This window comes from Euprymna scolopes, chromosome 34 (genome assembly GCF_053919585.1).
Source record: "Euprymna scolopes isolate OS-2025 chromosome 34, ASM5391958v1, whole genome shotgun sequence".
Classification (NCBI taxonomy): domain Eukaryota; kingdom Metazoa; phylum Mollusca; class Cephalopoda; order Sepiida; family Sepiolidae; genus Euprymna; species Euprymna scolopes.
In genome coordinates this window covers 69,730,106-69,745,559 of record NC_136515.1, presented here as the reverse complement: position 1 = coordinate 69,745,559, position 15,454 = coordinate 69,730,106, and the positions used below count along the sequence as shown (strand labels likewise).

General features: G+C 34.4%; 1 non-coding gene across 1 annotated transcript; it reads right to left on the bottom strand.

Annotated features, from left to right (window-relative positions):
- Nucleotides 1–12,174: 12,174 nt before the first annotated feature.
- On the bottom strand, nt 12,175–12,247 carry Trnar-ccu (transfer RNA arginine (anticodon CCU)). The gene has a single exon. It is a non-coding gene; the product is annotated as a tRNA-Arg (tRNA).
- Nucleotides 12,248–15,454: the final 3,207 nt, after the last annotated feature.

Sequence of the window (15,454 nt, the reverse complement as noted above, 5' to 3'; positions counted from 1 at the left end):
TCCTTTTTTTTTTTACACAGCGTTTATTCACAGATCAGATTTGCAGCTTTTTTGTCGTTCTTGCTAGTTTGGAGGAAATGTTGTTTTTTTTTATTACATTTTCACCCCAAACAAGACACATTGCCACTTTGGTGTAGGGAGCTACTATCAGAAGCAGCATCTACTGGTGCACTATGTTGGAATTTGGGCAACAATATGTCGGTTCACGTTACACTTGAACTTCTGCATGTCAGTACAGTTGGAGAAGCAGGGACCTGGAATGGAATTCCAGAGTCTAGCGGTTCTGGGGAAGAAACTACTGGAGTAGAAAGATCTTTTACATCTAGGGATCTCTACTGTGTGGGGGTAATGTTCTTAATAATGATTTCATGAGAACAGCTACTACACTATCATTACGTAAAAAGGTCCAATAATATAGTATCATCATCACAGAATAGATACTAGACTAACCCCACAACAAAAGGAGAATGTAATGCACATAACTAAAATTTGTGTCATCCAGGTGCAAATATGTAATAGTATTATTAACAAAACTAAAATAATCTTATATCAGTTAACAAACCCATCTTATAATATCATACTTATAGCAAGTTACCTTTATTTGTAGCATTGATAATATCTCGTATGACATAAAAAACGATAAATGTTTGCACGATGAATAAACGGCTAAAAATTATTGAGAAAGTCATTCTTAACATGGGAAGATGGGGGGGGGGTCAAGTTTGTTAACTATTATGTACATTCATTTAACAATTTAAATAAATAAATATAAAAATGACTGAATTATTTATTTAAACTAACAAAAATATGTTTGCTTTTGTCGTATATTTTTTCTAGGATATCTGACGCTCGGATATATATTTTTCTGCCGCGAATTGAAGAAGGGAATATTAGCCCGGGTGGTGAATGAAAACAAAGCAGATATTACCTTATTCTTTTATAAAAAAAAAAAAAATGCACGACGTAAAGCTTGCGACGATGCTATCAGGACAAAACTATATGTACTACGCCATTCCGCCCCCCCCCAAAAGAGGAGAACATAATTTCTGGGAGGTTGGTATTAATGGCTCAAAAAAAATACATTACCCCCCACCCCCCAAAAAAAGACAAATGGAACTGAAATAATGCCGGTACTAAATTATTATTATCAGTCGAAACAATAATATAATTTTATTTTTAGACAAACAGATACCCAATCCCCATTACCAATAAAAATTATAGTAGACTTATTTAGATTCTTCGGACTACTGTTTTCAACATGAATGTTCTTTTCAAAACGCCTCCAATCGATATAACCTCCGACCTTTTTCATGTGTACCTTGGCGAACTCGAAAATCTTTCTCTCGTTCTATGGAATATTTCCGTCAGACTCCGGAATCTTTCTGTAAAACTCTGGAATCTTTCTGTAGAGTTCGGGAATCTGAACGGTATTTTAGGCCTTTTATTTAACCCACAGGGGTTGCATATATTCGTTCCCTCAACCATGACTGGGTGGAAGTTCGCAGTAATTCGCAATTGTATTTTTTTAGTTTCCCTCACGCTAAAGATGGAACTTTCAACCTCAAGAAGAGTATTACTTACAACTCAATTTTATCAAGTACTCTATCCACTACGCCACGGGTTCTTATTGGACTATTAGTTTTGGCTTTAGAAAATCGAATTCTAAACTTTCATAAGTAATCGATTCAAAATAAATTACTTTAATAATATGACGATTATTTAATTAGGAAATCTTTTTTTCTGTATACAGATGTGTCTATCAATTATCATAGCCATAAAAGTATGTAATAAATGTACTATTACTTTTAAAAGTGCATAGAAGTCCATTGGTGTCGTGTGTGTAAATACAACAACCGGAAGCGAGCGGAGACAAAAGTTCACTCTAAAAAAAGAAAAACTCGCAAGCACCTACATTTCACATGGCTCCCCAAAATAAGCAATATTTATTTTCCAAGTCTGAAACGAAAGGTAACGCCTATCACATTTTTTTTCTTTTTTTCTTTTTTTTTCTGATGGGGACTCCTCTGGTCTCAAGTTCATATAGCACAATTAATTTGTGTATAGAGAGTTCCAAAATCATGGACATGAGGTTTAGTAAAAACAGGTGCTTGTCAAGGGATGGCCGTTGCTTTATTCCCGAGCACTGTGGTTCGTCGCATGCTTTATCTCGTAGACTAAGAGGATCGTGTGGTTGAGGTGCTGGTTAATAATCTGGCAACGACTCTCGTCTGACACCATCTACTCTATGGCTCTTTACACTTCTATTGCTATGGATAGAGTCTACAAATGATGCTTCTTGATGATGTCTTAATGAAGGCGATTGAAAAGATGCTTCAAGCTCTGCTTCACTTGGACATTTGTTTGCGATTGTTCAAGAGTTCTTTGTCGCCTGGAGATGAGCTACGTTCGTCGATATGAACATCATATTTATTGTCAGTCTTGTACAGATTCGGTCGATGAGGTGTATCGGCTGCCTGTTTTCACATCCACCGCTTCTGACTTTCTACAGCAATATTGAGAATTAACTTGACCCCTACCATCTCCTCAAATCTTCTAAATCTCCTTGGTGGGTACCTTCTAGTCTGAATCTAAATTGTGTTCATAAGATGCTGATTTGCTCTTTCTCTAGTTGCTTTCTCATGCTCTGGATCTGATTGATTTGACTGTGATCGATCCCTCCGTTCAGTCTCGAAAGACAAAGGATACCCTCTATAGGAGCAGCTTCACGTGTAATTGAGAGGCAAGGGTTACGCAATCACCAAACCATACCTCTCCGGGATCGGCACTGTTTGAGTCCAGTGACAAGGAGAAATCCAAGACGACTGGAAAGGGGATAGCAAATACAGCACCTGAAAGTCCCAAATGGTCACCCATTTAGTATTGATCAGGTTCAACGTTGCTTAACTTTGGTGATCAAGTGGAAATCGGTGTATCAATGTGATTATTATTGTGATACACGGTCATATTTATCACGCTCATATTGGTCTCGATTAATCCGATTACGTTGTTACAGGAAAAGGGGACATCCCCTTTTCCTATAACTAAGAAGAACATTAGATAAGTGGAAAATTAGATTAAGAAAAGCCGAGACTCGAACTTTGTAAGCAAGGTTCAGAAATAGATTCAGAAATTGGAATGTTAGAATTTAGCTATTGTTTTTTGGAAATAGGTATTGTTTGTTTTGTAAAAAGAAATTTAATGGTTCGTTCTTTTATGAAAACTGAATTTAAAATGTCAGCTTAAAAGGAATTAACAATACAAATAAAAATATATTGTAAAACATATGTTAGGTTGAAAAAATAGGTTAGTTTAGAATTCTTTGTTTGCGGAAGTGTGTTTGGAGAACGTGTGCTGGGCCATGTGACTTGGTCACATTTGGAACCACACATCTGATGTCATAGCAAAAAGGGAATTCTCAATAATAGGAGCTAGGATTAGCAGAGTCGAAGAATCGAGTTGGGCAGTTAAGTTCGAACAGTCAGCAGAGTCGGTTGGAAAGAGCTGACATGATCAAAGGAGGGTCCCTTTAGAAGCGAAGGGAAAACATTTAACCATTTAGAAATAAATGTGAATTCCTGACGTCATTACGATCATTTCGACCGGTCAAATGAAATAAAGAACATCATCGATTTTTGTAACTGTTGTCTTCGTGTCGTCATTCAACAATTGAAGGTAATGTGCTAATCATCTTAATATGAACTTAGTATAATCCCTTCCAAATAATGTGTCCTCGCCTGATGTAAAAGAACTGATCACCCTCTCTCCTATCTAATATGTGTTATAAGAATCCACAGAACTGTATAAATGTCTCTCCCCCTCATCATAGTTCTCGTATGCCCCAGCCGTCTCTCTTCAATATGAATGTTCCCATCATATCTCTTTTAATATGAACTCAGCATCATTCCTCCAATATGTACCCCTATACAACAACGTGAGCTGTCAAAGTAAACCTGTTCATCTAGCTCTTCTCCCGTCTGTTTTGCCACCTAACCCGAGCCGTTCCTGTAGCATATTATAAGATCTTGATGTTCAGTGTTCCACTCTAAAAAACTATACCGGCCGAAACGCAAACATTTTTATTCACAACGTTTTTATCTATATATTAATTTGCTTGTACCTACGGTGTCACGTCATCATCATCGCAAACATTAATTAATGAAATGCGTCATCATCATCGCAAACATAAATTAATGTGAATTATCTCCCTTTATTGTTCAATCTTTATCAGTTTAAATATAGTATAGTATTTTACTTACATTTTTAACGATGTCTTCTGGAACGCTTATGTTTTTTTATTCATTAATAAATATTTACTTTTGAGTGAGCCTTACATAAAAAAAAATATGTTTAGAAATAAATGTTACAAAAGTCAAGAATAAATCACCAGTCACCATTGGCAAATACACTGAGTAACACAGAGTCAAAACATATTTTACGTCTTGTTCTGTTTTGTTTTTGTTTTACGGCATATCAATCCTTTTTCGTGTTATTTAATGCTGAATCGAGTAATTTTGTAACATTTATACAGCTTCACGTCGTTATAGTTATTACTTATTTTTTGTTCGTTTTATTTTGCTTCTTTTACAGGCAGTCATCATCTTCTAATGCCCACCGAAGGGCATACATATTTAAATACTATAAAAAATGACCACAACAATTTTTTTAAATATTTGTTTCATTACTTACGATTAAATTTATTTAAATAGATATTTGGGTTTGTATTACTGTACACATAGATTCGAAAAAGTTGTCAAAAAACAAATATATAACAAATAAATGTTATCAAAGGCAAGATAAGTTACTTTTCTACCTAACTGGATATATTTTTTGTGTTTTTATTCAATGTAACATGTTTATTCAGCTCCAAAACCATACAGTGTTTACCGATGTATTGGAACATTCAAGATGGAGTCTGATTGTCTTTTTAACACGGTAAGTTTGGGAAAAGATGTTATAAATAAAAAAACGGATAAAATACTGTTAAAAACTCGCTCGATACATGTTACTGTGACATAGGTTGACATATATTCGGCGGGTTTTTAATAGTATTTTGCATAGTTTTTTTTATTTATAACACCTTTTTCCAAACTTACGGTGTTAAAGAGGGTGTGAGACGCCATCTTGAATTTTCGAATACATCGGTAAACACTGTATGGTTTTGGAGCTGAATAAACATGTTACATCGAATAAAAACACAAAAAATATATCCAGTTTGGTAGAAAAGTAACTTATCTTGCCTTTGATAACATTTATTTGTTATATATTTGTTTTTTGACAACTTTTTCGAATCTATGTGTACAGTAATACAAACCCAAATATTTATTTCCTATTTAAAGATTTTCAGTATATTTTATTTGACTAAAGAATTTTTCCATTATTTTTATTACATTGTTAGGTGAAGTTTCAGAATAGTTAAAACCATATTAAACCATATTAAGAATGGCTTTCAGCATGATTCTTACAATAGAGGTATCAAAGTTTTTTTTTTTCCTTATTTTAAAACAAATTATTAAAAAAAGATACAAGACCATTAATTTTTTTTTCATTAAATCGCTATTTAGGTGAAGGTCCAAAATAAGAATTTAGGAAAACTGGTCCCTTATTGAATAAATATCGATTGAAAACACATTTTATGATCATTCTTGAAGGCGATATTGTTTTTTTAAAATAGACTATAGCCCCCCCATAATATTTTTTTAAAATATTTTTACGTGTTTAAGGTTTTTTTTTGTTTTTAAATAAAATCGCTTTTCTAAGTGTCCGTTTTCTATCTAACTGGCTAAGTTCTTAGTGGCTTCACTTATTTTAAAGCGTTTATTATGTTCATAAACGAGACCGCATATTTTTTTTAATATTAATATAAAAAGAATTTACTTATTTACTGTTGTTTATAAAATGGTAAAATCGATTTTTCTACCTCGCGACCGTTGTTTGTTGTTTAATTTATTTTGAATCGTTTATTCGGTAAAGAAAAAAAAACCCACAGAAAACAAACAAAAACATGTCGAGTGTTACGTGAGATCGAGAAATAATGTCAGGTATATCACATCTTCTTGGTAATCGCTAAACAATAGAAAATTAAATAAATTACTGAGGGAGATTTGGTTTTAAAAAGAAAATAATAAACTTTAATATTTTTTAAAATATAATTTAGGGGGGGGGGTAAAAACTATATCTCCCTCCGAAAAACAACCAACAAAAAATGAAATTAAAAAGATTCTTGATAAACGATAGCGGAGTTTTCAATAAAATTGATTAATAAATTTATTTAGTGATTACTTTTTCTCTTAATGATTGATTTTAGAATTTTGAAGTAAAAATTAAAAAAATTAAAAATGAGTTAACGAGAGATTGTTAGCACATGGCATCTCTCGCGCCAAAAAATATTTCGCTTTTAATTTATTAGTTAATTTTTGCAAAATTTGACAGGACGATAATAAATGTTGATACTTGATAAAATTATAATTTTAAATAACGTATGAATGTATTTGGTAAGAGAGAAAACAAAAACATAACAAAAAAAAAACTATCATAATTAAAATCCAAACAAAAAGTAACGAAGAATCGAATCGCTCCGTTTTTTTATTTTTTGGTTTTGCTTTTTATTATTGTTTTTATGACTCCAAAAAACATCGTTAAAATAAGAACAAAAAAAAAATTTGTAATTAACTTTGTATGAACATAATAAACGCTTTAAAATAAGTGAAACCACTAAGAACTTAGCCAGTTAGGTAGAAAACGGACACTTAGAAAAGCGATTTTATTTTAAAAAAAAAAATTAAACAAGTAAAAATATGTTTTTTTTTTAATATTATGGGGGTGCTATAGTCTATTTTAAAAAAAACAATATCTCCTTCAAGAATGATCATAAAATGTGTTTTCAATTGATATTTCTTCAATAAGGGACCAGTTTTCCTACCTAGCGAAAGGGGACGAGTTTTCCGGGGTCGAGTTTTCTGGGGTCAAGTTTTCCGGGGTTGAGTTTTCCGGGGTCGAGTTTTCCCGAGACGAGTTTTCCCGGAACGAGTTTTCCGGGCACCTCAAAATAGTTAACCCTTCTCCCCATAACCGTTTTTTTTATGCAGTAAAACACTTTGTTTCAATAATTATGGTTTAAATAAATATTTATTCCTTATTAAAAAATTTACAGAATATTTTATTTAACTGAAGAAATATTTATTGTTCATACATATATTTTCCCTTATTTTTTTACATTGTTAAGTGTAGTTTCAGAATAGTTAACCCGCCTCCCCATATTAAGAATGGCTTTCAGCATGATTCTTACAATAGTGCTATCAAAGTTTATTGAGAGCTGCTCAATATTCTGGCTTAATGGATCATTTAGCAAGGAATGAAGATGGTTATTCTGGTGTACCAGTTATTCTACCATCTACATTTACAGGAAGCCCTAGGAATCTACAACAGCTTTATCAAGATGCAATGGCAGTTTTCTGTGACCTATTCATTACTCACACGTGTAATCCAAAATGTCCTGAAATATCAAACAACTTGCGGTCATCAGAACTTTCACAAAATCGATGTCAACAATGTCACACAGTTTTTTAAAATTCACAGTCTAACTCCCCAGAACCTGCTGACTGACCACTATTCTCACTCCAAGCAGCTGATCGACGTCCCTTCATCGCCTCAATCATCACCAGCACTTCCTGACAATATCAACAGCATCAGTTACGATCGCATTGACCTTCAATAAAAGTTTAAACTAAAGTTCTTTGTTTGTTCTACTTGCTTCCATACATTAATTTTTGTAATATAACAATAAGGAATTTCTTACTGATGTGTTTTAAAAGATTTTAACTACCATGGAATTTCCACGGGTCCTGCTAGTTAATGATATTTCATTGTATGAGAACTGTCATATTTTCAGAATATTTCCGTTTTCACTTTTTTTAATAAAGCAGTAAAATTTTATCGGATAATTTAGTTTCTTTGTCTGTATGTTGTTTAACGACCTTTCAATTACCAAGTCAGGTCATCCCAGGTCAAATGGTTTTGTTTGTATTTTCTAATCAGAGAGTTTTAACAATGCTTTATATTTATGGGTGAATGCGTTTTGACGTGTGGGATTTGAATATTCAAAATATATGAGTGAATTTGTTTGATCTTTAGATATTGGTTAGTATTTTATTTCCTTTTCACACTTAGACAAAGTGTAATACCTGTTTGTCTCTCTCTGATGTTCTGGAGGGCTACCATACAAGGTCATACGACATTTTTTTTTTACACAGGAGTCACCACTTATCAAAGCCGGGATGCCACTCGAGCATAAGGATTAATGGGTATACATTAGTCAATGTGTTTATAGCGTAGTAAATATAAGAAGTGGGAATTCTGTAAATTGGATTACTTAGGGGGACGGTTCATCAAGAACTTGTTTACATTGGACTTGAAGATAATCAGATTATAGTCAGCTGGAAAGCAGGCAATCGGAAGAGAGTTCCACAGGCGTGCAGTTCTAAGAAAGAAGCTTTGTTCATGGAATCTATATTTAGGTTTAGGAACTGATAAAGAGTGTGGGAAATTGTTGATAGTGGTTTTGGCGAGACGAGTGTTTTACGTGAAAGTTTGGCGAGAGGGGGGGCATAGATTCAAGTTCAGCATTGTTACAGCCGTAATGTCACACACGCGGTCATCTTTTCGAGCGTCATTCTCACCTCTTAAGTGACCTCCAACGTCATTCACACATCTAACGAGATCGTCTTTTTAAAGTCTGTATTTTTTCCTACGAATGACGTCATTCCGCATAAGTTAGAAAATAACGATAAAACAAAGCAACTAAACCAAACAATATGAACAATAATTTGAACATATAAAGAACTTGGTGAAATCAATAAATTGCCGAAAACGGGAGCGGGGTTGTTAATTAAACAAATCGGATATAGTAAGCCCGTTGGCGCTGTATGTCAACTTGCTTCTGATGTTCCTATTCACTTGCCTCCCCACGAGGGCAGGATTAAACACAATGTCGGTTTTTAATGTGGGAAAAATCCAGCTACCCCAAAGGGGGCACTCGGGATACCAACAAAAATTTAAATTATCTCAGTCATGAAGGATTTCTCCTCCACTAACCGATGACAGAAAAGGTGAAGTGTAGCATCAGAACAGATACTACACTGTGATCATGTTCCGAAAGACACGTTTTCATTCGTTATAAGTCAGAATAGAAAGTAGTAAGGCTCAGAAAACTGTCATGAGAATGTTATGCCAGTGTGCAATCTGATCTAACCGAAGATAACGAAATATAAAAATTAAATTCGCTGTTTTTTTTCTTTTTCCTTTACGAAACTAAATCAAAACAAAACCAGACATTTTCCTCTACAAAATTAGCACACAAAGAGGAAGACTTCGTTCAATCTCGAAAGACAATGGATAATCCCTGTAAGAGTAGCTTCTCGTGACATTGTGAGGCAAGGGTTGCGCAATCCCGTAGCCACATCTCTCCTAAGTCGGCACTGCTTGAGTCTAGTGGCAAAGAGAAGTCCGGGATGACTGGAAACAATGCAGAGATAAACGTAGAGCACATGCAGTACCTGGAATTCGCAAATAGTTACCCATTTTAATACTGACCAGACTGAACGTTACTTAACTTCAGTGATATAACGGGAACCGGTGTGTCAATGTGATTATACCGTATATAACCAAACAAAACATCAGGAATAAATGTTTAAACATGTAAGAAATAACTTTACGCATAAAACTTTCACTAAGATGACAGGATTGGGTATTAAATATAAGTGTTGATATGCCTTTAAAAACAAAAACAAAAAAACACTAAGAATAAATATTTGAAGATATTAAAAAAAAACCTTGAAGCATAAAAACTTTTACCAAAATGCCTGCATTCCGCATTAAATAACCCGAAAAGGGTTAAGATGCCGTAAAAGAAAGCAAACAAAACAAAACAGAAAATAGTTTATTATACAAAGAACTAGAAACAGTATTAAATCGTTGTTCAAGGACCAACACGTTGTATGCGCAGTCGCAAGGGAGACAAAGAGTGGGAAAGAACTTTAACTCGCTTATTTCCTTATTTTTATATTTTTTTTTACATTTTCACCCTAAACAAGGCACATTGCCACTTTGATGTAGGGGGCTACTATCAGAGGCAAACACTACTGGGGTACTATGTAGGGATTTGAGCAGCAAGATGAGCAATGGCAGTAGCGCAAGTCGAAGTAAACCACTAGGGAGAGTGGCGATTGCTATAAAATTTCCGCATGGGAACATACGCTTAGATTGCAGTTTTGAACCATTCGGTGGTCTCGTTTGCGCACTGTTCATCAGGAAGAGAAAAAATATTTCCCCATGGGGCATCTCTGATAAGATCTCTGATGGCTTCTCAGTCAGCCTTTTTATAATATCTCGATGTTTTGAGCACTGGTTCTTCAGTTTTGGCTCTAGAGTTTAGGGCGATTTCAACCATTATCATTGCTATGGCCATAACGGCACTCGTGTGATCGCCTCTTCACACCTCTCAAGTGACCTCCAATGTTATTCACACCTCTCACGTGACCTCCAATGTCATTCACACCTCTAAAGTGACCGTCTTTTTAAAGTCTTTATTTTTTTCCTACCTGAGACATCATTTCGTATTTGCATACGCGCTATGTTACAAAATAACGCGAAAACAACTAAGCCAAACACTATTAATAATAATTTGAACATATAAAGAACTTGAACTATAAAACACTTTTACGAAAATTATAAAAGTAATCATAAAAAAAATCACTAAAAAGGGTGGATATGCCGTAAAATAAAACAACCAAATCAAACCAAACACCATAGATAATATAATAGAGAGCAGTTAGCGTATTTATCAGCAGCAGCCACATAATACATATGCAAATGACAAAGCCGGTGCGAGATGTGACGTAACAGCGAAGGAACAGAAAAAAAAGAAAAGGACTGATAAAATAACTCAACGTGGCGAGGATCAGAAAAAAAGCGCGTGCCGGCCGGAGATGAAGGTTGGCTTACGTGGTGTTGCGAAAGACTTTTAAGCACAGTCCGAGACGGCAAGGTTTGTTTACTAAATGGCGAAATGAGAGGCTTTTAAAATAATATGCAATACGTTGTTGGAAAATACCGGTAATAAATACGTTTTGTTAAAACTAATTAAAAAAAAAAGGCGACTCTAAGTTTTTCTTTTTGTTTGTGCGTTTGCGATTGTCTCAGACACACCGTGTTTAGCCCGAGTGCTAAAATATAACGACAACATTAAAAAAGATTAACGACTACGTTAGAAGAATATTTGAATATCAGCTGAGCGCGCGGCGTTGCCCGGTCGTACAATATGCTTAAAAATTATAGTTTAATTTATGCAGGTTGTGTATGTATTATTATAGAATCAATTCTCTATTAAGTATTATATACTAGCAGAGCCCGTTAACCGGCATTGCCCAGTCGTACAATACACTTAAACATGATATTTTAATGTATGCAGATCGCTTATGTATTATTATAGAATCAATCCTCTATTGATTATTATATATTACGAGAAATAATTAGCCCGGTGGACTAATTCGCAATATATATATATATATATATATATATATATATATATATATATATATATATATATTGTAAGTTTTGGTTTCAGTTTCGATTTAAGCTGATGAATCCAAGCGATACAGATTCATTTTTTTGAAATCGCAACTTTATAATACATAAAAAAATCTGTAGAAAATTAACTCTATAATAATATATACGAAATCTGCAAGAACTAAATATCATATTTAAGCGTATTTCACGACCGAGTTACGCCGGACGTCCCTGCTTCTTAGGATTGAGCCAGCCCCCAGCTACAAGTTGCTTTAAGTGATCCACGAGGTGCCACTTCGTGTCGTATACACTTCAGATGTCACCATCCGCTACGTGAAACATATGCTTGACATGCAGGTTTAGGAAGGCATCTTGCAGCGGGTTACAGGTACGACATTACATGAAGTACTGGCTTGCTACACAGTCATGAACATGTTGCAAACTTACGATACTTTTTCCTAGAGGGGGATTGATGTGGTTATTTTATTAATATAGATAGAAGATAAACAGAAGAGAAGAGATGACCTCCTTTTAAATTGATATTAAATTTTGTTTGGATAATCTTGGATAATCACTGAGTTAATTTTATATATAAAAAATAAAATAATTGCGCACCTCCGACGGGACTCGAACCCGCAATCCCCGGCTTAGGAGGCCGGTGCCTTATCCATTGGGCCACGGAGGCTACACTGAATGAAATTTTAAAATTTACCTTTTATCAAAGACAAATGAAGTCAATAATTAGAAGAAAAGTCTTTATCATTCCAAGTTGTTCAGTTGTTATTTTTAAACGCATTCTTTATTTTAACGTTTTATTCTTTAGTTTTACTTCGTACAGGATTTTACAGGTTATATTTAAAAGAACGATTTACTTACGAGCTGCCTTCAATAAGTTTCCAGATTTTTTTTTTGTTGTACAGGCATTTAAACATAGACTCTTGAAAATTCACTATGTTATTGCTGTACATCTTATGAAATGACTGACCAATTTTTATGATTTCAGGTTCAAAGTAACAGTTACAGCACGATTTGGAATACACCCTACTAAAGCCTGATTGTGACAGCTGGTGAATTTCAAAAATGCAATCTGGACGTGAGGACACTTTAAAAGAACGATGTGACATAAAATTCTGTTTTAAAACTTGGAAAAATGCCACAGAAACGTATGAAATGCTCCAGGTTGCTTTTGAACCAACTTGGATGAATCGGGCATCAGTTTTTGAGTGGCATAAGAAATTCAGAGAAAGTAGGGAGTCTGTAAACGATGCTGAGAGGTGTGGAAGGAGCAAGGAAGTCTGAACATTAGAGTTGATTGGCCAAATAAAAAATTTCATGAATAAGGACCGTCGTATGTCTATAGAGATAACAAGTGCGCAGTTTGACGTAAGCGTGGAAACTGTACACACAATTATTTGCGAGGAACTGAAGGTTCGGAAGATTTGCGTTTCAAGAATGCCCAAAGAAGATCAAAAAGTAAAAACGTTGTCATGACCAAGATTGGCATCAGGGCAGTTCCCCCCCCTCTCTCTCTCTCTCTCTCTCTCTCTCTCTCTCTCTAGTCCAGACCTTGCTCCCTGTAACTTTTGCTTCTTCTCTAAGCTCAAGGAAAACTTTAAAGGCTGTCATTATGAGACAACTGAGGAGATTAAAGAGGCTGTAATGAGGGTCATTGGCAAGTTTACACAATAGGACTTCCATTGGAGCCTTTCATGGGGATGCTACAACAGGTGCATTGAAGCCAGAAGAGATTAATTCGAAGAGAACTAGAGTTTATTGTGTTTACTATAAAAAAACGTGGCCATACGAAAAAAAATCTGCAAACTTATTGAAGGCATTTCATATATGATAATCATTGTCTCTTATTTACTTGCCTTCCCACGAGGGCAGGCTAAAACACAATGCCAAGCAGCAATATTTCAACTTTTAACTGGTGTAGTTTTTCCCTCACCATGCTTGACTTTGGAACTCCTTCCCTATTTCTTACTTCCCTGGCTGTACTAACATGCAGAACTTTTAATGTATGCGAAGAGACATCTCGTTCTTCAACTCTCCACATAGTACTATACTGAATTAGCAATCCCACTATTCGGATTGAACCGACTTCCTCTGATAGGGGAAGTTTCATAGAAGTATGAAATTCACCAGCAGTCACCAGTCATATATATATATATATATATATATATATATATATATATATATATATATATATATATATATATATGTATATATATATATATATATTTGGTTTTAATACATAAAGTATATTTCACAGTGTATAAGGATGATTTAATACTGGAGATGTTCATAATCGTACCCTATTTAAAAAAAGATGGGAGATATAATATAAGAGAAATATTTGGAATCGTCTTCACTTGCTGTTATTTCAGATCATTTGAAACCATAGCAATAGGTTTTAGTCTCCCCTCCATCAAGGCTAGAAGTTTGGGGAGGGGATATATATCTATCTATCTATATATCTATAAAAGTGAACGTGTCTGTATATCTGTGTATCTGTGTATCTGTGTGCCTATGTGCATTTCCCTACACAATAACTCTGTCAATTTTTAGTGAACAGACTCGAAATTTGATATACAGGGTACTGAGATTTGGGAAAGTCGATGTGATCGGTTTTTAGCCAGAAATTTGGCGATTAAGGGATCAAAATTCAACGATTTGACCTTTGAGAACTCTACCAAGCTTCTCCGACAATTTTGGGTCTAAACACGTGAAATTTTAGATATAGGTTCCTTGGACATGGATCTAACTTAATAACTCGAGTTGAGCCCGAAACAATAAATATTAAGGGGTCAAAGTTTTAAAAAAAAATGACCTCTGCGGTCTCTTCCAAATTACTCAGACAATTTCTAGTCTAAATATTTGAAATTTTACATGAAGGGTATTCAGAGATAGGGCAAGCTTTTTAATCGGTTTGGGTCGAAAATTTTTAGTTACCAATATATAAATGTATGTATGTATGTTCGCATGTTTGCCTAAAACTTTCAATAGAGGCGACGGATTTTACCAAGATCAGTATCGTTTTGAAGGTCGACCTTTTATACGACAAATATCGAAAAATTGGCTAAAAACATTAATATCTTCCCCTTCAACTAGGCACTTTTCTACAGGGGGGAGCACTTTTTTCGCCGATATTTTTTAAAGTTATCCTCTCGTTTAGATTGTCTAGCCTTAATTTTAAAAGATGTCACCTCCTTTTTGGCGGTGGTCGTAACAGCATAGACGTTAGGTTTTTACCCCGTTCTTTTCCTCCTTCGCGGTACGAGTTCGAGCCTGCCTTCCACATTTTTTTTTTGTTCAACTGACACATCTAAACACCCGTGCAACGCCGGGCCGAAATGCTAGTATATATATATATATATATATATATATATATATATATATATATATATATATATATATATATATATATACAAAGTTCCGTTTGTATCATAGTGTATTATTATTATTATTATTATTATTATTATTATTATTATTACTTTTTACTGTATATATCAGTTAGTATTTATGATTAACAGTTCCCTAACCCTAACCCTAACCCTAACCCTATATTGGAACCGTTAATTATTTGATTGCGTTTTGTCGACATCGGGAATCTGTAGATTTCCGAGATAGACAAATAGATCTCATGAAGGTTTGAGATTGTATCGTGTGAAACACTAGCAGTGTCAGAAATTTCGTGAAAATAGTGAATAATTCCACCCCATCTTTCCAAGCTTATAACTCCTCGAAAAATGTAATTCAAGCCCTAATTTTTTTTTTCAATTAAAGGAGCAAGGACCAAGGTTTTATTAAAAAAAACAAAAACAAAACAATGTGTTTTTTTTTTTTAAAGGTTTTAAACTTCGGACTTTACAGGTAAATTTCTAAAAAAGCG